The sequence below is a fragment of the Lissotriton vulgaris genome, chromosome 7 (assembly GCF_964263255.1).
Source record: "Lissotriton vulgaris chromosome 7, aLisVul1.2, whole genome shotgun sequence".
NCBI lineage: Eukaryota > Metazoa > Chordata > Amphibia > Caudata > Salamandridae > Lissotriton > Lissotriton vulgaris.
This window is the reverse complement of record NC_141695.1, coordinates 560,815,945-560,843,054: the sequence shown is the minus strand read 5'-3', so window position 1 is coordinate 560,843,054 and position 27,110 is coordinate 560,815,945.

The window sequence follows — 27,110 nt, the reverse complement described above, 5'->3', positions numbered from 1 at the left end:
GAGGCTGATGTTCGAGCCTGTGCTGTGTGCGATGCCTTTCAGTAAAGAAATGGATCTAAATCCTGCCGGCTGGCTTCTCTTTTTTTTTTGGCTAAACTTGATGGATTTTCAGCGGCAAAGACAAGCCGCGAGAGAAGCCCAACACTTGAATGTGGGTCTGATGGCGCCAAGCGGTGTCATGCAAAGAGGGCAGTATCCATGAAGGACATTGATGAAATGGAACACACACGAGGCAAAGACAACAAGCCTCTGCCCACTGAGGTATTTTATACAATTTTAAATCTCAACTATGAAAACGGAATCACATAGCACTACAATACCCAGAAGGCTATGTTAGTAGCCACGCCCACTGGGGCTCAGATACAATTAAAGAGTGCAAGGATGCCGTGCATCAGTTGATGAATGCCACTGAGGAAGAGATTAACATCTCGAAACGCGTTTGGCACGAGGATGGAACGATGAGGCTGATGTTCGAGCCTGTGTTGTGTGCGATGCCTTTCAGTAAAGAAATGGATCTAAATCCTGCCGGCTGGGTTCTCTTTGTTTTTTGGCTAAACTTGATGGATTTTCAGCGGCAAAGCCAAGCCGCGAGAGAAGCCCAACACTTGAATGTGGGTCTGATGGCGCCAAGCGGTGTCATGCAAAGAGGGCAGTATCCATGAAGGACATTGATGAAATGGAACACACAAGAGGCAAAGACAGCAAGCCTCTGCCCACTGAGGTATTTTATACAATTTTAAATCTCAACTATGAAAACGGACTCACATAGCACTACAATACCCAGAAGGCTATGTTAGTAGCCACGCCCACTGGGGCTCAGATACAATTAAAGAGTGCAAGGATGCCGTGCATCAGTTGATGAATGCCACTGAGGAAGAGATTAACATCTCGAAACGCGTTTGGCACGAGGATGGAACGAAGAGGCTGATGTTCGAGCCTGTGCTGTGTGCGATGCCTTTCAGTAAAGAAATGGATCTAAATCCTGCCGGCTGGCTTTTCTTTGTTTTTTGGCTAAACTTGATGGATTTTCAGCGGCAAAGCCAAGCCGCGAGAGAAGCCCAACACTTGAATGTGGGTCTGATCTGATGGCGCCAAGCGGTGTCATGCAAAGAGGGCAGTATCCATGAAGGACATTGATGAAATGGAACACACACGAGGCAAAGACAGCCAGCCTCTGGAAAACGGACTCACATAGCACTACAATACCCAGAAGGCTATGTTAGTAGCCACGCCCACTGGGGCTCAGATACAATTAAAGAGTGCAAGGATGCCGTGCATCAGTTGATGAATGCCACTGAGGAAGAGATTAACATCTCGAAACGTGTTTGGCACGAGGATGGAATGAAGAGGCTGATGTTCGAGCCTGTGCTGTGTGCAACGCCTTTCAGTAAAGAAATGGATCTAAATCCTGCCGGCTGGCTTCTCTTTGTTTTTTGGCTAAACTTGATGGATTTTCAGTGGCAAAGCCAAGCCGCGAGAGAAGCCCAACACTTGAATGTGGGTCTGATGGCGCCAAGCGCTGTCATGCAAAGAGGGCAGTATCCATGAAGGACATTGATGAAATGGAACACACATGAGGCAAAGACAGCAAGCCTCTGCCCACTGAGGTATTTTATACAATTTTAAATCTCAACTATGAAAACGGACTCACATAGCACTACAATACCCAGAAGGCTATGTTAGTAGCCACGCCCACTGGGGCTCAGATACAATTAAAGAGTGCAAGGATGCCGTGCATCAGTTGATAAGTGCCACTGAATAACAGATTAACATCTCGAAACGCGTTTGGCACGAGGATGGAACGAAGAGGCTAATGTTCGAGCCTGTGCTGTGTGCGATGCCTTTCAGTAAAGAAATGGATCTAAATCCTGCCGGCTGGCTTCTCTTTGTTTTTTGGCTAAACTTGATGGATTTTCAGCGGCAAAGCCAAGCCGCGAGAGAAGCCCAACACTTGAATGTGGGTCTGAAGGCGCCAAGCGGTGTCATGCAAAGAGGGCAGTATCCATGAAGGACATTGATGAAATGGAACACACACGAGGCAAAGACAGCAAGCCTCTGCCCACTGAGGTATTTTATACAATTTTAAATCTCAACTATGAAAACGGACTCACATAGCACTACAATACCCAGAAGGCTATGTTAGTAGCCACGCCCACTTGGGCTCAGATACAATTAAAGAGTGCAAGGATGCCGTGCATCAGTTGAAGAATGCCACTGAGGAAGAGATTAACATCTCGAAACGCGTATGGCACGAGGATGGAACGAAGAGGCTGATGTTCGAGCCTGTGCTGTGTGCGATGCCTTTCAGTAAAGAAATGGATCTAAATCCTGCCGGCTGGCTTCTCTTTGTTGTTTGGCTAAACTTGATGGATTTTCAGCGGCAAAGCCAAGCCGCGAGAGAAGCCCAACACTTGAATGTAGGTCTGATGGCGCCAAGCGGTGTCATGCAAAGAGGGCAGTATCCATGAAGGACATTGATGAAATGGAACACAAACGAGGCAAAGACAGCAAGCCTCTGCCCACTGAGGTATTTTATACAATTTTAAATCTCAACTATGAAAACGGACTCACATAGCACTACAATACCCAGAAGGCTATGTTAGTAGCCACGCCCACTGGGGCTCAGATACAATTAAAGAGTGCAAGGATGCTGTGCATCAGTTGATGAATGCCACTGAGGAAGAGATTAACATCTCGAAACGCGTTTGGCACGAGGATGGAACGAAGAGGCTGATGTTCGAGCCTGTGCTGTGTGCGATGCCTTTCAGTAAAGAAATGGATCTAAATCCTGCCGGCTGGCTTCTCTTTGTTTTTTGGCTAAACTTGATGGATTTTCAGCGGCAAAGCCAAGCCGCGAGAGAAGCCCAACACTTGAATGTGGGTCTGATGGCGCCAAGCGGTGTCATGCAAAGAGGGCAGTATCCATGAAGGACATTGATGAAATGGAACACACACGAGGCAAAGACAGCAAGCCTCTGCCCACTGAGGTATTTTATACAATTTTAAATCTCAACTATGAAAACGGACTCACATAGCACTACAATACCCAGAAGGCTATGTTAGTAGCCACGCCCACTGGGGCTCAGATACAATTAAAGAGTGCAAGGATGCTGTGCATCAGTTGATGAATGCCACTGAGGAAGAGATTAACATCTCGAAACGCGTTTGGCACGAGGATGGAACGAAGAGGCTGATGTTCGAGTCTGTGCTGTGTGCGATGCCTTTCAGTAAAGAAATGGATCTAAATCCTGCCGGCTGGCTTCTCTTTGTTTTTTGGCTAAACTTGATGGATTTTCAGCGGCAAAGCCAAGCCGCGAGAGAAGCCCAACACTTGAATGTGGGTCTGATGGCGCCAAGCGGTGTCATGCAAAGAGGGCAGTATCCATGAAGGACATTGATGAAATGGAACACACACGAGGCAAAGACAGCAAGCCTCTGCCCACTGAGGTATTTTATACAATTTTAAATCTCAACTATGAAAACAGACTCACATAGCACTACAATACCCAGAAGGCTATGTTAGTAGCCACGCCCACTGGGGCTCAGATACAATTAAAGAGTGCAAGGATGCCGTGCATCAGTTGATGAATGCCACTGAGGAAGAGATTAACATCTCGAAACGCGTTTGGCACGAGGATGGAACGAAGAGGCTGATGTTCGAGCCTGTGCTGTGTGCGATGCCTTTCAGTAAAGAAATGGATCTAAATCCTGCCGGCTGGCTTCTCTTTGTTTTTTGGCTAAACTTGATGGATTTTCAGCGGCAAAGCCAAGCCGCGAGAGAAGCCCAACACTTGAATGTGGGTCTGATGGCGCCAAGTGGTGTCATGCAAAGAGGGCAGTATCCATGAAGGACATTGATGAAATGGAACACACAAGAGGCAAAGACAGCAAGCCTCTGCCCACTGAGGTATTTTATACAATTTTAAATCTCAACTATGAAAACGGACTCACATAGCACTACAATACCCAGAAGGCTATGTTAGTAGCCACGCCCACTGGGGCTCAGATACAATTAAAGAGTGCAAGGATGCCGTGCATCAGTTGATGAATGCCACTGAGGAAGAGATTAACATCTCGAAACGCGTTTGGCACGAGGATGGAACGAAGAGGCTGATGTTCGAGTCTGTGCTGTGTGCGATGCCTTTCAGTAAAGAAATGGATCTAAATCCTGCCGGCTGGCTTCTCTTTGTTTTTTGGCTAAACTTGATGGATTTTCAGCGGCAAAGCCAAGCCGCGAGAGAAGCCCAACACTTGAATGTGGGTCTGATGGCGCCAAGCGGTGTCATGCAAAGAGGGCAGTATCCATGAAGGACATTGATGAAATGGAACACACACGAGGCAAAGACAGCAAGCCTCTGCCCACTGAGGTATTTTATACAATTTTAAATCTCAACTATGAAAACAGACTCACATAGCACTACAATACCCAGAAGGCTATGTTAGTAGCCACGCCCACTGGGGCTCAGAGACAATTAAAGAGTGCAAGGATGCCGTGCATCAGTTGATGAATGCCACTGAGGAAGAGATTAACATCTCGAAACGCGTTTGGCACGAGGATGGAACGAAGAGGCTGATGTTCGAGCCTGTGCTGTGTGCGATGCCTTTCAGTAAAGAAATGGATCTAAATCCTGCCGGCTGGCTTCTCTTTTTTTTTTGGCTAAACTTGATGGATTTTCAGCGGCAAAGACAAGCCGCGAGAGAAGCCCAACACTTGAATGTGGGTCTGATGGCGCCAAGCGGTGTCATGCAAAGAGGGCAGTATCCATGAAGGACATTGATGAAATGGAACACACACGAGGCAAAGACAGCAAGCCTCTGCCCACTGAGGTATTTTATACAATTTTAAATCTCAACTATGAAAACGGACTCACATAGCACTACAATACCCAGAAGGCTATGTTAGTAGCCACGCCCACTGGGGCTCAGATACAATTAAAGAGTGCAAAGATGCTGTGCATCAGTTGATGAATGCCACTGAGGAAGAGATTAACATCTCGAAACGCGTTTGGCACGAGGATGGAACGAAGAGGCTGATGTTCGAGCCTGTGCTGTGTGCGATGCCTTTCAGTAAAGAAATGGATCTAAATCCTGCCGGCTGGCTTCTCTTTGTTTTTTGGCTGAACTTGATGGATTTTCAGCGGCAAAGCCAAGCCGCGAGAGAAGCCCAACACTTGAATGTGGGTCTGATGGCACCAAGCGGTGTCATGCAAAGAGGGCAGTATCCATGAAGGACATTGATGAAATGGAACACACACGAGGCAAAGACAGCAAGCCTCTGCCCACTGAGGTATTTTATACAATTTTAAATCTCAACTATGAAAACGGACTCACATAGCACTACAATACCCAGAAGGCTATGTTAGTAGCCACGCCCACTGGGGCTCAGATACAATTAAAGAGTGCAAGGATGCCGTGCATCAGTTGATGAATGCCACTGAGGAAGAGATTAACATCTCGAAACGCGTTTGGCACGAGGATGGAACGAAGAGGCTGATGTTCGAGCCTGTGCTGTATGCGATGCCTTTCAGTAAAGAAATGGATCTAAATCCTGCCAGCTGGCTTCTCTTTGTTTTTTGGCTAAACTTGATGGATTTTCAGCGGCAAAGCCAAGCCGCGAGAGAAGCCCAACACTTGAATGTGGGTCTGATGGCGCCAAGCGGTGTCATGCAAAGAGGGCAGTATCCATGAAGGACATTGATGAAATGGAACACACACGAGGCAAAGACAGCAAGCCTCTGCCCACTGAGGTATTTTATACAATTTTAAATCTCAACTATGAAAACAGACTCACATAGCACTACAATACCCAGAAGGCTATGTTAGTAGCCACGCCCACTGGGGCTCAGATACAATTAAAGAGTGCAAGGATGCCGTGCATCAGTTGATGAATGCCACTGAGGAAGAGATTAACATCTCGAAACGCGTTTGGCACGTGGATGGAACGAAGAGGCTGATGTTCGAGCCTGTGCTGTATGCGATGCCTTTCAGTAAAGAAATGGATCTAAATCCTGCCAGCTGGCTTCTCTTTGTTTTTTGGCTAAACTTGATGGATATATATATATATATATATATACATATACTACTATTATAAAGGAAGAACTTTCAGGCTTTGAGGCGGGTAAACTCGGGAACCACAGCGCCAATACACACACCTGATACAGCGTTAGAATCCTCAGGGTGTGCAGATGGACATAGGCTACATAAATTTAAAAAAGATACGTTATTAAAAATATAAGCTAAAAAAAAAGTAGTCCCTTGAAAGTAGCGCCGGCCGCGACGTGCGTGCTGATGTCAGGAGCGACGTACACGCGAGGAGCGGCGTACAGGAGCGGCGGAGTTCAGCGCGGGGAGGAGCACTGACGAGGAGCGGAGATCAGCGTGGCTCAGTGACGAGGAGCCACGGACATCAGCGCGGGGAGCAGCAGACATGACCGGCGGACAGGCGGTGAGGATCGGTGGCCAGACAGTGAGGAGTTGCCCCGGGGAGGAGCGGTCGTCAGCAAAGCAATCGTGAGGGAGGAGCTGCGGCGGGGAGGAGCGATGAGCGAGCCACAGGTACCGGAGTAAAAACAAACGTGTGCAGGTCACAAAACGGGGCATTACATGAGGAAAAAGTTACGTGGGCATGTTAACAGGAGCAAAAAGAAACGTGTGCAGGTACAAAGTTGAGCGGGGAGCAAAAACGTGTGCAGGTGACAAAACGGGGCATTACAGGAGGAAAACGTGACGTGGGCAGGTTAATAGGAGCAAAACGAAACGTGTGCAGGTGACAAAAGCGTACAAAGTTGAGCGGGGAGCAAAAAACCTGTGCAGGTGACAAAACGGGGCATTACAGGAGGAAAAAGTGACGTGGGCAGGTTAACAGGAGCAAAAAGAAACTTGTGCAGGTGACAAAAGTGTACAAAGTTGAGCAGGTACCAAACGGGGCATTACAGCAGGAAAAATTGACATGAGCAGTGACTTGGGCAGGTTACACAACGTCAGGGCGGGCGGGGGTCCTGAGCCATGATTGCTCCCGGACAAGGTCGGGATGGGCTGCTAGTATATATATATATATATATATATCCAAAATGTTGTCTCTGTGAAGAAACAATGAGGGACTCAGCGGGCAGTGCTTCAGGTAAGTTTATTGCAACAGCTCTTGTATGGCATAACGCGTTTCGGGAAGCCATCCCTCTTCAGATGCCTTCACTCCCTGTACTGGCGCTACATGCAGTCCCGCTTTTAAAGTCCAATACTTCCTTCCCATTGGAGGACACCATTGAACTGCATGTCCCAGCATCCCTCTGGCTGGATGCCGGTAAACGCTGCAAGTAATTCGGAAAAAAAAAATATTTTCCGGGCTGGTGTTACCTTCTTGCACCACCCAAGGCCTTCTGCAGCCTCCAGTTGGCAAGTAATCTGCGGGGCGCCGTGGCAATACTCCGGGCCTCACCGTGAAGTCACGGTCCCTTTCAGGTCAGATGTCCGATCACCTGTGGCATGCAGCAACCCAAGCCCATATCGATACCTCGATCTGCCTCCAAAGTGTTCCACATGAGAGCTTGGGTTGTCAGGGCCGGTCACCTCCATTGCGCTGTGGCCTCGCAAAATATATTTTCAAAATGTTGCCTCTGTGTATATATATATATATATATATATATATATATATATATATATATATATATGTAGATCCATCACCCACTGAGGTGTTGGTGACCTTTTCCTGGGTTGCCCTTCCCTCCATTGGAGCTTGTTTTTTTTACGTTTTTCGCATAGAAGAAGGTTGACCTAAATCTGAGGTTGATATTGAACCGTGCGTCAAGAACATTTTGATCAGCACCACTATTACAATTGAGCCATATTGAACATAGGTAACCTGGACCATCCTATAGTTTTAAACCACAAAGTCTTAGGAGACATCTACACTATATGTGATTTGCCTATTTCTTTTCCTTCAGGTCTACTGACAATGATTGGGCGGTTGATTTTATTTAAAAATGAATTCTTTGAATGATTGAAGTCCGAATTGTGCTTGAGTGATTCTTTTTTAGGGAGGCTTCTTGGCTTTCTGCAAATCATGTAATTTTAGATGTGTATGTTATAGTATCCATCTTCTTTCTGTTGTTAATATATTTTTCATACTACTGTTTTGTAATGTATTACCTAATTTGTATACAATAAATAGGTAATTGAAAAGAATACATTTTGTATAAAAGAAATTCATTCCTGTGTTACAAAAATCACTATATAGGATTGGTTCCTACTGTGGTGGGGTGGCCATAATGCAAACATTTACGTATGTTACGTATGCTGATGTATGATCAATACATTAGAATAGTATTTAATCAGAAGGCAGACATTCCTTTTGTGTAGTGTTCATTTCACCTGTTCCTGCTTGTGTTTCTGTTCTGTTTTGTAATGTATTACCTAATTTGTATACAATAAATAGGTAATTGAAAAGAATACATTTTGTATAAAAGAAATTCATTCCTGTGTTACAAAAATCACTATATAGGATTGGTTCCTACTGTGGTGGGGTGGCCATAATGCAAACATTTACGTATGTTACGCATGTTGATGTATGATCATTACATTAGAATAGTATTTAATCAGAAGGCAGAAATTCCTTTTGTGTAGTGTTCATTTCACCTGTTCCTGCTTGTGTTTCTGTTCTCAGGGGCCCTCTTCTCGTTTTGGTATGGGCCTGGATGTAGACATTTTCACACTACAGATCTGTGTACGTTTCAAACCAAACTGTGCTCCTTCAATTCATTTATTTATGAGCCCTGAAGGATTTTGGCCCACTCTGAAAAATTTCTGAAAGGAACCTTTTTTCCTAGTATGCTCATCAGGTAGCATGGTGGGTAGGAAGAAAAGAAATGTGACAATAGTTCATTATAGCTATAGGTATTAGGGCACCTCAATCAAAACTAAAATATTGTCCAGTCCTCATTAAACAGTGAACTAACCGCATGACTAAAGAGGTAAATCTTTAAAAGCCAGCTGCTGCTCGCCATTGCTACCTTATTTCTAACAAAGGCGCTGACAGCGGGGTACCCCTTGTTGTACTTTCAGACCACACTGCGGGAATCCCATGAAAAGCAATTCTTGTTTTTGTTTATATAGTTTCTTTATGCATTTTGAAAGCGGTCTTAAAAAAATGCACTTGTAGTGAGGCCTAATATGATATAGAACAACGACCAGTGACCGTGAGCGACCCTGGATGAACCTAACAACAGATTTGGTGAAAAGTTCCCGTATAGGCACTGGATTAACACTGCATAATGCCCGAGATCAGAGGTCACTTGTGGCACCGATGATTTAATTAACTCTCTAAACAGAGACATGAATTTTTAAATAAAGAGTCTTTATTCCAACTTCAAGTCCTTCCTTTCTGAAACCGAGAAATGAAAAGGATTTCCAGGAATTGTTCTCATCTGCTCCCTTGACGAGTTCAGAAGATGTTCGCCATCAAAGGAAAGCTGATGCATTTCTTTTCTGTAAGACAAAAAAACGAAATTCAAGCAAGCTCTATTGTGCGGAAGAGTTTTTTTGATGACCTCCTCCTTTGAGGAAGAGGGCGGGCACAGTGGGTTCGTCACAAGGTTACATGCTTTTGGAGCCCTTTTTTCTCCTTCTATTCACACTTACTTGTCAAAAAGAATTTCTGTCGCCAGATGAAAGAGTCAGAAAAAGTATAGAGTACTGGATATGCAGCAGAAAACTGCCGCTAAAACGGCGATAATTGGCTTGATAATATGCTCTATGAAATTCCAATTGAAGCCCATGTTAAATGCGAAGGACTCCTAACATGGGCTTTAATTGGGATTCCTTAGAGCATATTATCAAGCCCATTTTTGCCGTTTTAGCTGCAGTTTTCTGCCACTAAAATGGCAATACTTTTATCGCCTGTCTTGATAATATGCCCCTAAATTTTCAGAAAATCACGAAGGGATGAATGTTGCATTGACTCAAAGCCTCAACATGCTCAGATAATAAACTACTTAGTGCACACCCCCAGGTCACATAGTTGAAGTAGAGTGGGGAATCATAGCTCTAACCTTTATAGCTTCCTTTTCTATGGTAAGACATAGGATCAAGCATTAGCCACGGTAAAGAGTGAAGCCATCTTTCTCCAGTAGGAACCCACAAAATACTTAACTGACAAAACCCACGTTAAACCTTATACCTTATACCTAATACCCTCATTCTCAGATCCCTCTAGAAAGTTAGTTCATCTTTTTAAATTTGTAATGTTTTCTTGTTTATTCCTCACTCTTGATTGCTGTGTTTGATATTGTGTTATTGCCTCTTTGGTTTTACCCTACCTCTTCTAGTCTCCTGTTTATTTTGTAACGTTCTATTTTGTACCATTTCTCTCATGTAACGCAACTGGTTCTATTGCACAGTGCTCTGACACCTTCGGGTAAAGTCTGCGCTAAATAAAAAATGCATTCAATAAGATAAATAAAAAAATTAATGAATACATCAAAAAGGATTCAGTTGCTAGTGTAAGGGAAAAGACAAGGATGTATGTCGTTACAACGCATGCTTTTACCACGCATGCCTTTACCACGCAGGTTTTACAACGCAAGTCGTTACAACGACTTACGTTGGGGGGCGCTGGATAGTGGAATAGTTTAATATACTATTCCAACTCCAGTCTCCGTGGATAGTAGGGAAGCTTTTGGATAGTAAATTAAACTATTCCCTATCCTACAGTGCAAGTCGTTGTAACGACTTGCGTTGTAATACCTGTGTGGTAAAGGTCCTGCGTTGTAAAAGTTATGTGGTAAAGGATGTTCCCCAAAAACACCCTACTCTATATACCTAAGAGCTAATCACATTTCTATAGGTATCCATAGCTCTCTTTTTTTGTATTTTTTTTTATAAAAAGTCATCTTTTCTCAACGAGGAGCTCCTAAGCTAACACTGCAAGGTCAAGTCAAGTCAAGTCATAACATTTATATAGCGCACTACATACCCGGAGGGTTTCAAGGCGCTTGGGAAGTGGAGGAGGATTATTTGTCAAATATCCATGTTTTAAGCTGCTTTCTGAACGCTAGGTGATTCTGGGTGAGGCGAAGGTAAGCGGGGAGTGAGTTCCATGTTTTGGCAGCTAGGTATGAGAAGGATCTGCCTCCCATGGTGGTCTTGTTAATGCGAGGTACAGTGGCGAAGGCTTGGCTGGAAGAGCGAAGTTGGCGGGAGGGGGTGTAGAAGGATAGTCGAGAGTTGAGGCAGTCTGGTCCGATGTCGTAGAGTGATTTGTGTGCGTGGGTAAGCAGTCGGAAAGTAATCCTCTTATTGACGGGTAGCCAGTGGAGGTCTTTGAGGTGACCAGAGATGTGTTCGTTGCGTGGGATGTCTAATATGAGCCTGGCTGAGGCGTTTTGGATTCGTTGTAGTTTCTTCTGGAGTTTAGCGGTGGTACCTGCGTAGAGGGTGTTTCCGTAGTCCAGTCGGCTCGTGACTAGAGCGTGGGTGACTGTTTTCCTTGTTTCGGAGGGGATCCAGCGAAATGTTTTTCTGAGCATGCGAAGGATGTTAAAGCAGGAAGAGGATACGGCGCTGACTTGTCTGTTCATTGAGAGTGAGGAATCCAGGATGACGCCAAGGTTCCGTGCGTGGTCTGTCGGGATGGGTGCATTTCCGAGGGATTCCGGCCACCAGGAGTCGTCCCATGCAGAGGGGGATTTACCTAAGATGAGGACTTCTGTTTTGTCTGTTTTGTCTGTAGGCGCGTTCCCAGATCTCTTTTTTTAGCTTTTTTTTGCATTTGATGGGGGTTATTCTAAAATGTAGGAGCCAATTTCATTGTCGGGTAGCATTGATCTGGAACTGGGACCGACCGACCTCCTGTCGGGGTCCCAAACCAGCAATTATGAGGCAACCGAACACTGTTTGGTCTCATTCCTATTCTTCACAAAGGAAGCATGCAATCGAACCAAAAGGCATGCTCTCATTGCAAACAGCCGAGGTGTAGTTCATCACTGCACACCTTGGCAGACACCTCAAGGTGCCTGCCATCAGGTGCAGGGATCAACAGGGAAGGAACCATAGCTTATGTTATCAGATTTGTAGAGCGCATGGCTGCCCCCAAGACGGGGTGTCTCAGCGCTAGATACGCAGATATAAATCAATGAAAAGAAGCAAAGCAGGGGATATTCAGGGAAGATCCAGGTCTTAACTGCCCTCCTGAACACCCCATGATCCTGTATGCTCCTGATAGTTCATGGCAGACCATTTCAAAGTGAGGAAGCTAAAGCCTGGAACAACCAACCTCCCGCCCGTGCTCATCTAACACGGGGAACACGTGACAGATGTTGATTAGAGGAGCTAAAAGGGCGTGTTCTGGTACATAGGGGATGAGAAGATGGGATAAAACTAGAGGGGCTTGGGCATGGAAAATTCTATGAGAGATATACAAGGACTTCAATTGAATTCTCCTTTCTACCGGAAGCCAGTGCAACTCACGTATGAATTTGAAGGTCAGTAAGAATTCGGGAGGGCAAAGAGGGTACATGCTACGGCATTCTGCTCCTTCTGAAGACGATTGATGCCTGATTTATTAGCACCCAGGTACAGAGAATTTCAATATGGCTGAGATACCCGCCACCCCCTCTCAACACAATCCCCAAGGATGGGAAGACGGAAACAGTTCTGAACTTGTGGAAGGCAGGAGGGAGTTACCCTCCCGGCCGTATTTATTAAAATATGAAACAAAATTAAAACGTTTAAAAATAACAGTTTCATATCATGTACAATTTCATTTACACATTACGATGTTCTTGGCTGACCTTAACACATCTCTAATATAAAGGTTCTCCTAGCCGATACTAAACATCCTGCAAATGCATTACTCAAACTTTGAAATTGTACATCCTAACATTTACGGGCCAACGGCAAGGTCGTAACCGGTGTCAGATCCCCACTACCAGAACTCCCCCCCCTCACTTGTGAGGGGCGGTCGCACAGCGGACTGTACCTCTGTGCCAACTTCCAATTTCCCTTGTCTTAGCGGGGGCCCCTTGATAACTCGACGCCATCTTAAGTGGTCGTCCGAGGACTCGTGTGAGGTGTCTAGAAGGTAGCGTAGAAGACCCCCCTCCCACCCCACACAACTTACCACATCTGCCGTCGCAGATGTCCTGGCCCCGGGAAATTCCCAGGAGGGGGCCCTAGCCCCTCCTCCCCAGGGAGGGGCCTACGGCCGCCTTCCCTTTCGGCGTCCCCATCCTTAGAAGGGGACCGCCTCCCCGTTTGAGGGGCCAATGGCCGCCTCCCCCCGGGCGCTCCCATCCATAATGGGTGACGCCCTACCTCTAGGGATCTTCTAATTCCTGCTCACCGATCATGACCTTACCGCCCGACCAAAATAAATACGACAATCTAAGACTAAAACGTAGAAAACCATTTATACTTAAGCGAATGGAAGTATAATCTCTACCGAGCATCCGGTGCAACTACTTTACTGAATAAAACATGCTGAAAAGGAAAAAATTATCAACTTTATTACACACCAAATTACCAACTTTATTCAAAACAACCTGTAAGAAAAACAATATCACGACACTCGACTTTATTCCACAAATCGCTGTCATCAGGGGCTGGTGGGTGGGTCAAAAATGGCTCTTCGTTCCGTCTCGAGCTCACGTGCGACGGGGAGGTGCAGCTTCAGAGCACAGGAACAAGAGGATGCTTCCTTGGCTTGTCGCTCCTTTTATCCTTATTCGGGCGGGCGTGTACCCACCTCCTATCCGCCTCCAGGGCGTGGCTAGCGGTGTTGGTGTCTAGGACAACCCCCTCTTGGGCGGGAAAAAGCGCGCCCCGGCTACGCCGCTTCGGGCATACCAGCCGAGACTCGCCTCCCGCCCAAAATTGGCTTCCCGGAGGGATCGGGGTACTCCACCATACGTTCGGGGGGACCGAGTGGTCGCCCCTTTCCATAATCAGTCTAGAAAGGATAGTAGACTGGATAATGGTCTGTCGTGTTTGAGCATTGAAGAACCCAATCATTGGCTTCAGTCCGCATAGGAGTCCGAAACAGCTGCCATCCCCTGATTTTGTCTGTGCCTGAAAAGTAAGTGCACAGTCTAACCAAACGCCCAGGTTTTTTACAGGGTCCTTGGGGGTAGGGGACGCTCCCAATGCGGCAGGCCACAATTGGTCACTCCAAAGATGCATGTCCCTACCTATAAGAAGAATCTCGGATTTGCTTGCATTCAGCTGAAGACAGTTGGCTGTCATCCATTCCTCAATGGCCATCGTGTCATTTCTAAACCGGTCAATGTGTTGGTCAGAGGTGCTGGATAAAGAGATCAAAAGCTGAGCATCATCAGTTTAATGAGACAATGGAGAGGCCCTTGCTTTTTGCAACTCAAGCCAGGGGTTGAACATAGATATTAAATAAAGTTGGGCCCACTTTGAGCCATGTGGAACCCGGTGATGCGCGAGCTGCATCTGGGAGCCGTGAGGAGGTGCGATCACTTTGAAGGATCTGCCTGATAGAAAGAATATATACTAGGGGTGGGCGTAGTTCGCAAAGTAGCGCTACGCGTAGCTACGCAAAGTGCACTTTGCACTACGCGAGCTAGGCGAAGCACTACGCAAACTGCATAGTAGAATGTTCGCACTGTGCAAGATGTCGTTTTCAATGATTGCACAGTGCGGGAAAGCATCCGGCACTGTGCAATCAATGAAAACGGCATCTTGCACAGTGTGAGCTGTACTTTTCTACTGTTCGAATAGATTTTTACTCGAGCTTCAGCTTTCTCAACGCAAACTGGTAGTTTCTCATCGTGAGCAGTCGCGGGTATCCGTGACCACTCGCAATGAGAAACCTGACCTCCCCGCATTGAGAATCTCGCTGGGAAGTTTATTTTCCATGCTCGCGATTGGCAACTTGATGTTGCTGATCGCGAACAAGGAAAAAGTCTCATGAGGATGTCATTTTGCTTGCTCGCAGTCACCAGCTTGATGTTGAGGACTGCGAGCAAGCAAAAAATGACAGCTGCACTACGCTACACTACGCATGTTTGCACTTTGCTACGTGCAGTTTGCATAGTGTGAAGTTGCCCAAACTTTGCAAACTACGCGAGCATAGCGTAGTGATTTGCCCAGGTTTTATACATACCAGTGAGGTTCCGTGACGTTCGTAAGTGGTGTTTTCAACTCGCATGAATATGGTCGAGTCTGGTATCTATGAACCGCAAATGACGAATTTAGTGGGTGTACGCGTTTTCGCTGTACTATCTTAAACCGTTCGTTTGTTTCGTGGGTTTCTTCATCTGTACCCACGGGTTCCATCTTAGATACGGCATCCATTTTGTTTCTTGCCCTCAAGTAGCCAGCGAACGGACGTTGTCCGTTTCGCGACCCTGGGATTCCCAAGCTCTTGCGGAAGACACGTTTCTTTTGAAAGTGTCTTTATGATGAGGGGGATGACACTGCAAGGCAGCTGGCCCCGCTCGAGGCTCATCTTGCCGTGCCGGACTATTGTCTTAGTTGTGCATCTCATTAGGCACGTCCCTTTGATGCCTGCAGCTCGTGTTTCCCGATACCACCCCTTTTACACCCTTTTCGATCTCCCCACTATTTCTGTCTTCCTCCGCACCTGTTTCTGTCCCTTCCTCGATCTGTTTACTGCTGATTGGAATGTACTAATGATGGGAAGACGGGTTTTTACAGTTGGGAGCTACCGAATGTTTCTGTACTTATGTTCCGGGCCTTGAATACATGAAAGCGACCCCTTATGGTCTTTACGATGGGAACCGAGTTGTAAACCTTTGTGTACTATGATATTCTATGTATGAAAACTGTATAAAAGGAGCGATCCACAGAGGCAAGTCGAATCAGACTCCTCGAACCTACACGTGTTGTACTTCCTGTGACTTCTGTGTTCCCTGCAGTAAATAAACCTCGAATCTTTGACGCCGAAGGAAGTGTCCCGTGTCTCTGTCATTTGTACGCCGGAACAGGTTACCCACGAAGGTTTTAGGTGTTATCCCTGGCACCGCTGGGTCTTAAGAAAACCCAGTCCTTCAGTTGGCGCCCCACGTGGGGCTGCATCAGCGGTACCGGTCCAAGCCCGACGATCGTGAGGAACTTCGTGTGAAATCTCTGAGGGAAGGTGCACCCCGCTTCATCAAACCTGTTGTCGAAACAAGTGGCCCGACGACTTTCCCAAGAAGATTCCCGCCTCCTGACGGCTGCGACGGACTGCTGCCCTGACTGTAGACCTGTTTTGGCGCCTGACGTAGACCTTGGTACAGCGAGACGATTGACGGGCCTTCCTGGTGACGCCATCGATCTTTGAGTTAAGTATTTGTGGGTCGCTCCCAGAGTCCTTTGTTGTGGGTGATTCGTTGTTGCATGGTTCCATTGCATTTGTGGTTCTTAGTACTTTGTTCTTTGTTGTGATATTTGACGTCTGCAGTCGCCAAAACCGAGGGTTTTTGCTCATTGCTGGGATATAGTGTAATCCCGTAACCCTTGACGTTTGTGAAACTCGGTTAGTGTGCACGATGCCTGGCTGTAGTACTTTGTTTAGTTGCTTTAAGGGTTGTGGTACAGATTCCCGACTGGAGGACTCGTGTCCGATACCTCCGGTTAGAACTTCAACTTATGAGCTGTACAGTAAGCATGGTTTAGGTCCAATTACATTCAACGAGTGTTGGGTTCGCTATACTAAAAAAGACGGTGTCCTTAGTTGGCCACCTCATGGTAGTTTTGAGACTCCGATTTTAGATAATCTAGAAGCTAAATTGTTCCAAAGAAAAGCAAGGCCGGCCATGTTTGATTCCTTTTGGTTGTGGCGTAAAGAAGCCAAACAGAGAGAAATCAGACAGATTAAACGTCATAAGAGAGAAGGAGTTGTTACCACGGTAAGAAACGCAGAGCAGTTTCTTACCGTGAGATAAGGAGGAAAAGGAAAAGGAAGTTTTCGATAGATTACAGCGTATGTCTGTAGATAAGTGTTACCCCGCTTTACCGACGGGTACGGATAAGAAGGAGGAATCAGTGGAGGACCCCTTGTTGTCCTATCTCTTGAAGTCACCACCTCCGTATGCACAGGGTACTGTAGCTCCAGTGGTTCCCCCTGTCCCTGTTCCTCCACCTGCTCCTGCTCCTGTTCCACAACCTGTCCCTGTTCTTCAACCCGTTCCTGCTCCTCTACCTGTTTCCGTCCCTACTGCTCCTCCGCTTGTACTTCCTCATACTCCTGCTCCCGCGGCTCCTACTGTTCTGGTTACTCCTGCTGTCTCTTCTACTTCTGACACTTCTCTTATTACCCCGTTGAGTTACTCTTCTTCTCCATCTGTTCGACGTCGTACCCCTTCTGTTGCTGCTAACTTCTTTAATTCTCTTGGACCTATTCTTGAGTCCGCTGGTTCTGACGGTCCTCAAAGACGAAGTCAGCTTCCCGGTGGTAGGGAACGTGACTCGCTGTATAACATGGCGATGGGTTGGATGAAATACCCCCTTAGAAATCCTCCACGTGCGGTGCTTGATACGTTTTGTCAATTCAATGTACCGACACAAACGTTCGTGTTCGAAGAAATGTGCAAGCATTTACGTGACCTAATATCGGCTGATGCATCTGATGATGTAATGACTGCTCTCACTAATCTCCAGCTCCAGTTTGCGAGCGGAATAATGGTGGGTAGCAATGTTCGGCGTGCTGTCGAGCAGTTGTTGTCTTTTCGTCCTACTATAATGCCTAGGGCATTGTTTTTAGAAGATATTGAGGGACCGCTTTCGGCGCCTGGTCAGTATCCCATGCGCGAGGTTCCACCAGTGTGGATGCCGGGTGATGCTAATGCCGTTCCTATCGTTCTGCCGCACTTTCAGAGAGTGTGGATACATCTTCCATGGAAACGGTCGGAAGTTTTACAGGTAAAGCAATCTTTGCCTGACCCTTGCAAAAATCGTGCAGGGTATTATAAAGAATTATCGCAGCTTGTGGATGCTACGATAATGAATCTTGCCGATATCGATATGCTGTTTGGCAATGTCGTACCGCAACCGGTATGGGCAAAGATTCGACAGGAAGACCATGCGGCCGAACTAGGCGGTGATTGGAATGCATTGCGGGCTGCTGACACTTTACAAGTTGGTGGGGCCAAGCCTGACCAGTTAAATACGGCTTTGCCTCAGAGAATTATTGCTCTGATGAAAACACTTATGCCAGCTATGAAGGTGAATTGGGACAAACTGTCCGCTTGCAAACAAAAGAAGGATGAGAGTGTCTCTGATTTCTTTACGAGATTTGAGGAGGCTTTCATTGATCACAGGGGTCAGGATATGGGTACTGAGGGAGGTCAGCGATTGTTTGTGGATAAGTTTGTCTCAAATTTGTTGCCTGACTTAAGCAACAAATTACGAAATTCAGAAAGTGCGTGGGCTGTTTCCACTTCTGCTCAAATATTGGCCACGGCCCAATATTATGAGAATAGAGAGAAAGAGGAGAATGATCGTGCCGATAAGAAGACAAAAGAACTAAAAACTAAAGTGTTGTTGCAGCAAGCGTATCCTCCACGTTCGAATCAGAATGATTCGCAACAACGGAATAGATCGCAGTCTCAGTCGAATAGGTCGCAATCGCGAAATGACTCCTCTTCGCAGAGATCTTCGTTAGGGTACAATCAGTGTGCCTATTGTAGGGGAGAGGGTCATTTGAAATTCGATTGTCCAGTTTTGCTTGATCGTATAGTGGTAATTCATCTAGAGGAGGTCGTGGTGGTTCTCAACAGACACCACGTGGTAGAGGTCGTGGTGCTCAAAATGATCGTTCTAATAATTCTTCTGACTCTAATAATTGTTTCGATCAGCGTGGATCGTCGCAAGGGCGATCTGCTCAGTACAATGTGGACGATTACTACGTCGATCAGGACGCTGACGACGGTAATTACTAGGACAGCCATAGACAAGGAGAGGGAGTAGTATCAGTTCCGGTTGATCAGAGAGGGCCTTACGTCGCAGTTGCCACCTCGGGCGTCGTTGAGCCTTTTCTGTTGGACACTGGTGCAGCGAAAAGTTCCATCATGCATTCGAAACTCCCTGGCGCACCTTTGTCTGGCTTAACAAATGTTTCCGTTGGATTCTCTGGCGCCCCTGTTAGCAATCCGGTTTCTCGTCCTTTGCCCCTTACAATTGGGCCACGTGAGCTGAAAGCTCCGTTGATTTTGACTACTGGTTGTGGTGAAAATCTTTTGGGCCTGGATTTGCTAAAACGTCTGTATGCGACTTTGTATTGTTCTCCTGCGGGAGTGAAGCTTACGTTGGGTGAGAGAGTTGTCTCTCCTATGTACTTGTCTCTCGATAAGCTTCCACCGGAATTGAGTTCTCTTCCTGCATCTTTGTGGGCAACAGGTCCTAATGACGTGGGCCTGCTTGACATCTCCCCTTATGTTGTCCACTTGAAATCGAATGTACGATTGCCACGTATTCCCCAGTATTGCATCTCCCTTGATGGTGAGCGAGCGCTGTTAGCGATCATTTACGATTTGATCGAGAAAGATGTTATCAAGGAGACTCGGGGAAACGTGTGCAATAGCCCTGTACTGCCCATCTTGAAACGCACTGATCCATCAAAACCACCTGTTTATCGTTTTGTTATCGATTTACGGGAAGTGAATACAATTGTGATTCCTCAGTTCCCTGTGGTGCCTGACATTACGGCTCTACTGACTCTGATTCCAGCCTCTGCATCTTGGTTCTCGGTGATCGATCTGAAGAATGCTTTCTTCAGCATTCCCATTGCTGAGGAAAGTAGAGACCTTTTCGGTTTCTCTCTTGGTGGCCGCAGCTTCAGGTTTAAACGCGCTCCTCAGGGCTACTGTGAAAGTCCATCCATATACAGTCAAGCCTTGGAGGGCCAACTAGATGCGTTTGTGTTGCCGGACAGTGCGGCCTTGATCCAATATGTCGATGACTTATTGGTGGCTGCAGATACTCAGGACATTTGCAAAACTGCTACGGTGTCGTTGTTGCAACATCTCTGTGACTTACATCATAAGGTGTCACCTTCTAAACTACAATATTGTTGTCAAGAAGTAACCTATCTAGGTTACTTATTGTCAAAGGAGGGAAGAAGGTTGACCCCAGAGAGAATTGCAGAGATTGCTCGAATGACTGTGCCAACAACTCAGAGAGATGTGCGTGCCTTTTTAGGTATCACGTCATACTGCAGGCAATGGATCCCGAACTTTTCATTGCTAGTGAAACCATTGGTGGCTCTTACGTGTAAGGATGTTCCAACTCCTTTACCATGGACGGAAGAATGTCAGAAAAGTTTTTCTGAACTGCGTGATGCGTTGTGTTCGGCCCCTGTGTTAGGTACTCCTGACTACAGTAAGCCGTTTACACTATACGTTCACGAGAGAGAAGGTTGTGCGTTGAGTGTTTTGACACAACAATTCGGCGGTAAGCAACGTCCATGTGCATATTTTTCCTCGACCTTGGATCCGGTAGCTAGAGCATTGCCGAGTTGTTTGACAGCAACAGCGGCAGCTGCGGTGTCCATTCGACAATCTGCAGGATTAGTCATGGATAATATGCTTACGGTGATGGTTCCGCATGCAGTTGACACTCTCTTGAATCGTACGAAAACTCAACACCTGACGAGTGCAAGATTGTCTGGTTATGAGTTGACGCTTTTGGCAAGTCACATTCAAATAAAACGTTGCAACGTCCTGAACCCGGCGACTTTGTTGCCAATCAGTATGGAATCAGATGAAGTAGCACCTCATGACTGCTACTTACGAATGGAGGAGGAAACAAAAGGTCGTGTCGACCTGAAAAATACTCCATTGGAAGATCCCGATGGGACCTTGTATGTGGATGGGTCGTGTTTTAAGTTGCCGAATGGCGATGTAACGACTGCGTATGCTGTGGTGACGTTGAATACTGTTGTGAAAAGTGCGAGATTGAATCAGAATTCTGCTCAGGCGGCAGAGCTGATTGCCTTGACTAGAGTGTGTGTGTTGTCGAAAGGGAAATGGGTGAATGTGTTTACTGACAGCCAATACGCATTTGGCGTTTCACATAGCTTCGGACGTTTGTGGAGACTGAGAGGTTTTATGACATCGCATGGTACGAAGATCCAGCATGGACAGCTTGTGAATGATCTTTTGGATGCACTTACATTGCCCAAGCTGGTGGCGATTATTAAATGTAGTGCACACCGTAAGGTGACGGATGATGTTGGTCGTGGCAATGCGTTTGCGGATGAGATTGCTAAGGAGACTGCCCGGAATCTCAGTACTAGAATGTATGTGACGAGTTCGGTTAGGTGGCCTACAGAGACTGGTATGTGTGAGGACACTATCGAGAGTGTGAAAGCGATACAGAACGAGGCCACTGAATCTGAAAAGACGAAATGGAAAGAGAGTACGGGAAAGTTGGATGCGAATGGCTGTTGGATTGATTTGTCGGAGAATAAGATGTGGATGTTGCCGGATGCGTATGTACTAGCTGTTGTGACGATGGCACACGGCTTGGCACATATTAGCGTGAAAGGTATCTGTAAGTTGTTGTCCCCTGTATGGAAGAATGAGGGTATTACTAAGTGTGCTGAGAGATTGGTTAAGAATTGTATGATATGTATGATGTACAATCCTGGTAAGGGAACCCCTACACCTCCTGGCCATTTTGCTCCCCCTTCATGTCCCTTTGAGGTGATTCAGCTAGACTTCATCCATATGGAGCGATGCAATAACCTGAAGTACGTTTTAGTTGTGGTTTGCGCATTCTCCCGATGGATCGAAGCCTCCCCTCTCAAAGATAACACTGCTTTGTCCACTGCGAAAATCCTACTGAAGGAATACTTTCCTCGGTATGGAATGCCACGGATTGTATGGTCAGATAACGGAAGTGAGTTTGTGGGGAGTGTGATGAAGAGTGTGTGTAAGGGCCTTGGAATTACGCAGAAATTCCACAGCGCCAATCATCCCCAGTCAGCAGGTTTGGTTGAAGGGTATAATGGCAACCTTAAGTTGAAGTTGGCGAAGATTCAGGCTACGACTGGTCTCTCGTGGCCTGACGCTTTGCCTTTAGCTCTGTTGTCAACAAGGGTGACTGTACACTCCCGAGTAGGGCTTAGCCCCTACGAGATTGTGTTCGGCCGCCCTGCAAATGTTTGGGGGGTCCCTAGACCGAGTGTGTTCTCTGATCTTGAGTACCCAATGTTGATCGATTATTTGCATGATCTGACTGCTAAACTGAGGTTAATTCACCAACAGGTCTTTGAAGCACTGCCGACGCAGACGGAGGGTCCAGTCCACCAGCTCCAGCCTGGAGACTGAGTGGTAACGGGGAATTTCGGACGAAAGCGTAACCTTGAACCCCGCTTTACTGGACCCTATCAAGTACTTCTTGCCACGAGGACTGCTGTTCGATTGGAAGGACGGAAAAACTGGGTGCACGCCACCCATACTAAAAAGGTACCTATACCTTTACCAGCAGACTCGTGGGTGAGGAAGGGCATTGCCTCGTCCGAAACGGAAACTGTGCAGACCTTCGTCCCTTTTAGCGACGCTCAGCCTGTTGGAGAGCCCTCAGTGCAGCAGAACGACATTGCTGAACATTTGTCATCACAAAACTCAAGATCTGAACAATTGACTGATCAGCAGAACTCTGTTTCATCATCGGATCAGCTGTTTGACGAACAGACACGTCCTGGGAGAAGCCGCTATTTTCTGCGATCCAGTACTAAAGACTAATAAAGTTCTGTTCGCTCCCTTGACATTCACGTTACCCCATTGCTACTATTCAGTCTGAACACACTAGTATAATTGAGGTTTTTTTTTTGTAATATTGTGAGCCTTTTTCATATATATGTGTTTTTGCTTCCACAGCTAGGAGATTTTGTATATATTTGTAAATTAAAAATACCTCGCATCCGGGTGCGCCGTAGGGCCGCGCGTGTACTTCATTCTGGTTAGTAGGTCTTGACACTAGGTCGAAGACCGTCGGTTCCTGGGAACTCCTTGGGATTGACTACTGCTACACAGAACGAAGTGCGTCAAGAAACGTTGCGGACGGTTTTAGAGGATGGCTTTCTCAAAGCTGTTGGATTTGGAAAAAGCTCAGGCCCAAAGATTCAAGCTGCAGCAAATTGCTCGTACAAAATGCTTCATGTTTCAAGTGTTCCTTCTATTCCTAACGGTTTCTTCTTTATTGGTGGGTGGGGTGTATTATATGATATTGACGTTCTTGCCTACTGCCTCACCTACCCCTTCTTCTGAACCTAAACCTATCTCCACTGTTTCTCCTCATTCCTTCCACATCTTACCACAACACGAGCAGGCTAGACGTGCGGAGTTCATGAACAATTCCTTCGTTCAGCTCCTTCATCAGCATCAGTTGGTCGTAAACACTACCAATTGTTGGGTGTGTGGGTTAATGGCACATACCACCGATAAGGGAATTCCGTACTTGGTTCTGCCTTACAGTTCCCAGGGTTCAGCTCGAGCATTTCAAACAATGTTCCGAAGCGCGCTAGATTCTTACCCCAATCGAGAGCCACGTTCTCCCCACTTTGGTCCTGGTCCGTACCATAAGCCTTTGGCAATAGCGATTGCTGATTTAGATACCGATATCTATGAGCCGTCGCTTATCCCAGATGACGAGGTGCGAGCCTATAGGGATCTAAGTGAGGTTGAGTATAATGCGCTCGTGGGTGAAAGACAGCTTAAAAGCTCGTCTCCAATATGGATCGTAACCCACCTTGGTAATTTCTGTCTAAAAGGTCGTGGCCGAAGCCCGAGAGCTCAACTTGGAGAGAGTGCTTGCTCCGAGACGTATGTCTTACCAATGCTCTCTTCCCCTGTTCTCCTGACTGGCAAGGGTACATACTTTGTCTGTTATGACCGTGCATATACATGGTTGCCCCTTGACTTTGCGGGCATCTGTTATATTGCAAACTTGTTGCCTCCAACTTTTACGGTTGCCGCAGATTATCATAAGACCAGAGTTGTGAGGGGCGTGATTAGCGAAGAGGACACTGCCGGTCAAGAGGCAGGAGACTTTTTCAAGGGTTTCTTTCCGTTTTGGGGACCTATGGTCAATAGTAGGAACCTGAGACAGTTGACTCGAGTGGTGGAATCGACCGCTAATATCACTGCCAGTGCCCTTGGTAACATCACAGCAGAGCTTCAGGCGGATAGGCTTATGACGTTACAAAACCGTATGGTTTTAGACGTTGTCTTAGCAGATTGAGGTGGAGTATGTAAGGTGATCCATTCGAGCTGCTGTATTTTCATTCCAGATAACGCTCCGACTGTCTATCAAGCCATCTCGAAGTTGCATAAGATCTCTGAGTCCATACACGTGGACGTAGGGGATTGGACGCTACTAGGATGGTTTTGGGGCCTAATGTCGACTTGGGGTTGGAAGATTCTGATGATTATTGGGGCTGTTGTAGCATTCCTATTCACATGTTGCCTTTGTGTGCAGTGTGGTCCTGCCTTATGTGGCCTCTGTGCTACGACGTGTATGAGACAGCCGCCTGTTACCAAAGGAACTCTGATGGATAGAATTATGTTGCAGCAGCATCTAGATGGTCTGATGAATATCGAATATGATTCCGACTAGTGCTTGCCTACATGAGGGCAAAAGGAGCGTCAGAGGTTCCGTGACGTTCGTAAGTGGTGTTTTCAACTCGCACGAATATGGTCGAGTCTGGTATCTATGAACCGCAAATGACGAGTTTAGTGGGTGTACGCGTTTTCGCTGTACTATCTTAAACCGTTCGTTTGTTTTGTGGGTTTCTTCATCTGTACCCACGGGTTCCATCTTAGATACGGCATCCATTTTGTTTCTTGCCCTCAAGTAGCCAGCGAACGGACGTTGTCCGTTTCGCGACCCTGGGATTCCCAAGCTCTTGCGGAAGACACGTTTCTTTTGAAAGTGTCTTTATGATGAGGGGGATGACACTGCAAGGCAGCTGGCCCCGCTCGAGGCTCATCTTGCCGTGCCGGACTATTGTCTTAGTTGTGCATCTCATTAGGCACGTCCCTTTGATGCCTGCAGCTCGTGTTTCCCGATACCACCCCTTTTACACCCTTTTCGATCTCCCCACTGTTTCTGTCTTCCTCCGCACCTGTTACTGTCCCTTCCTCGATCTGTTTACTGCTGATTGGAATGTACTAATGATGGGAAGACGGGTTTTTACAGTTGGGAGCTACCGAATGTTTCTGTACTTATGTTCCGGGCCTTGAATACATGAAAGCGGCCCCTTATGGTCTTTACGATGGGAACCGAGTTGTAAACCTTTGTGTACTATGATATTCTCTGTATGAAAACTGTATAAAAGGAGCGATCCACAGAGGAAAGTCGAATCAGACTCCTCGAACCTACACGTGTTGTACTTCCTGTGACTTCTGTGTTCCCTGCAGTAAATAAACCTCGAATCTTTGACGCCGAAGGAAGTGTCACGTGTCTCTGTCATTTGTACGCCGGAACAGGTTACCCACGAAGGTTTTAGGTGTTATCCCTGGCACCGCTGGGTCTTAAGAAAACCCAGTCCCTCACCAGTTGAGCGAATCTCTTGTAAACGTTGCACTTGGATTTAAGAGATACAGTGTTCAAAACGGCGCTAAGGTCAAGGAAAATCAAGGCAAAGGTAGGATCCTCATCTAATGAACTCCAGAGATGTTCAGTCACTGCCAGGAGAGCTGATTCAGTGCTGTGGCTGGGTCTAAAACCTTTCTGCGCAGGGTCCAGAATATTGTTGATTCTATAAATTTGGTCAGAATGGAGTTGGAGTGAGACTCTGTGACTTTAGCCACAAAAGGAAGTAGTGAGATCAGGCAGAAGCTTTCTAGTTTGGAGGAATCCAAGGTAGGTTTTTTAGCAAAGGAATCACCTTAGCGTGCTTTCATGAGGCAGGTACAACGGCACATGCTAGGGATAAGTTTAAAGGTCACAGATTATCTCGCCATCTTGGCGGTCCTCAAGGTAGAGGTCAAGACCCCTCACAATATTAAAATTAGCAGAATTAGTTGCTAGGATGGTAATGGAATTGGTAAGCGATTCCCTAGACTTTTTGGAATGTCCGGAAGGGCAATAGATAAGCAGTCCTCTCAGAGTAAAATTGTGGTTTAGAGAGATTTCAAAGATTCTGCCTTCACAATCTGTGATTCACTCATTAGTGAGAATAAAGTGGTTTTACAGGTTTTATAGGTGCCCCCCTCTACTGCCAACCGGAGGCCTTGCACCCATAGGGGCCCTGCTGGGGGCCCCCAAAGTTGAATTCCGACAGCCGTTCTGTGTCGGAAAGGCCGGCACAGAAAGGCTGTTGGAAATCTGCCATTGTAATCTCCCAGGCGGAAAGAGCTGCCCTTCGGATTACTCGCCTCTTTCGGAATGGCAGACGGGCTCGCCAAGCCTGTCGGAAGCCATTCAAAAAGCCTGTTCCGATTTCTCTCCGACCGACCACATCATAATGGGTTGGAGACCCCATTAAAATCTCCGCTTAGTAAGAGACTTTCTTCATTTAGTATGCCACATTACATGAATTTTTGAAGGCATTGGCAAATTGGGCAATTGCCCAGGGTCCCCCATGTCAAAGGGGAACCCTAGTAACGTGAGTGGGACAGTTAAAATCCCTGCCATAAAAACATTACTCACAAAACCGGATTATTTTTTACTTTGACAGCTGTGGTTGTTTAACAGAAACGTAGGGCTCATTTCCTGAGTGTTTGTGCTGGGGTAAAGTCATGTAAAGTGATGCAAAGAAGTGCAAACTCTTCCAAGGCACTTACATATCAGCACAAAAAATCTTTTTCACTAGAAGAAGATGCACTTTTCTCAGTGTAAATAGTGCTTTGCACAGCATTGCACCACTTTGGACCAAAGAGAGCATTACTTGGATGCAACGTGGGTGCCCATATTTTTCAACTCAAAACCCAATCTACTAAGCTAAACAGACCAGGCTTTTTATCAGTAAATAATGTCTTCTTGAAGAAAGTGTGGAGATTGTTTTCATACAATATGTGCAATGTTTCAGAATGTGCCTAGGTATAGGTGTTTGTACTGCAAGGTTATGCCCCCAGTAGAAATCTTATGCTAGACAGCACACTCGCATCTTCACAGCACGGTCCAAAGGTTGTGCTCTAGGTAAG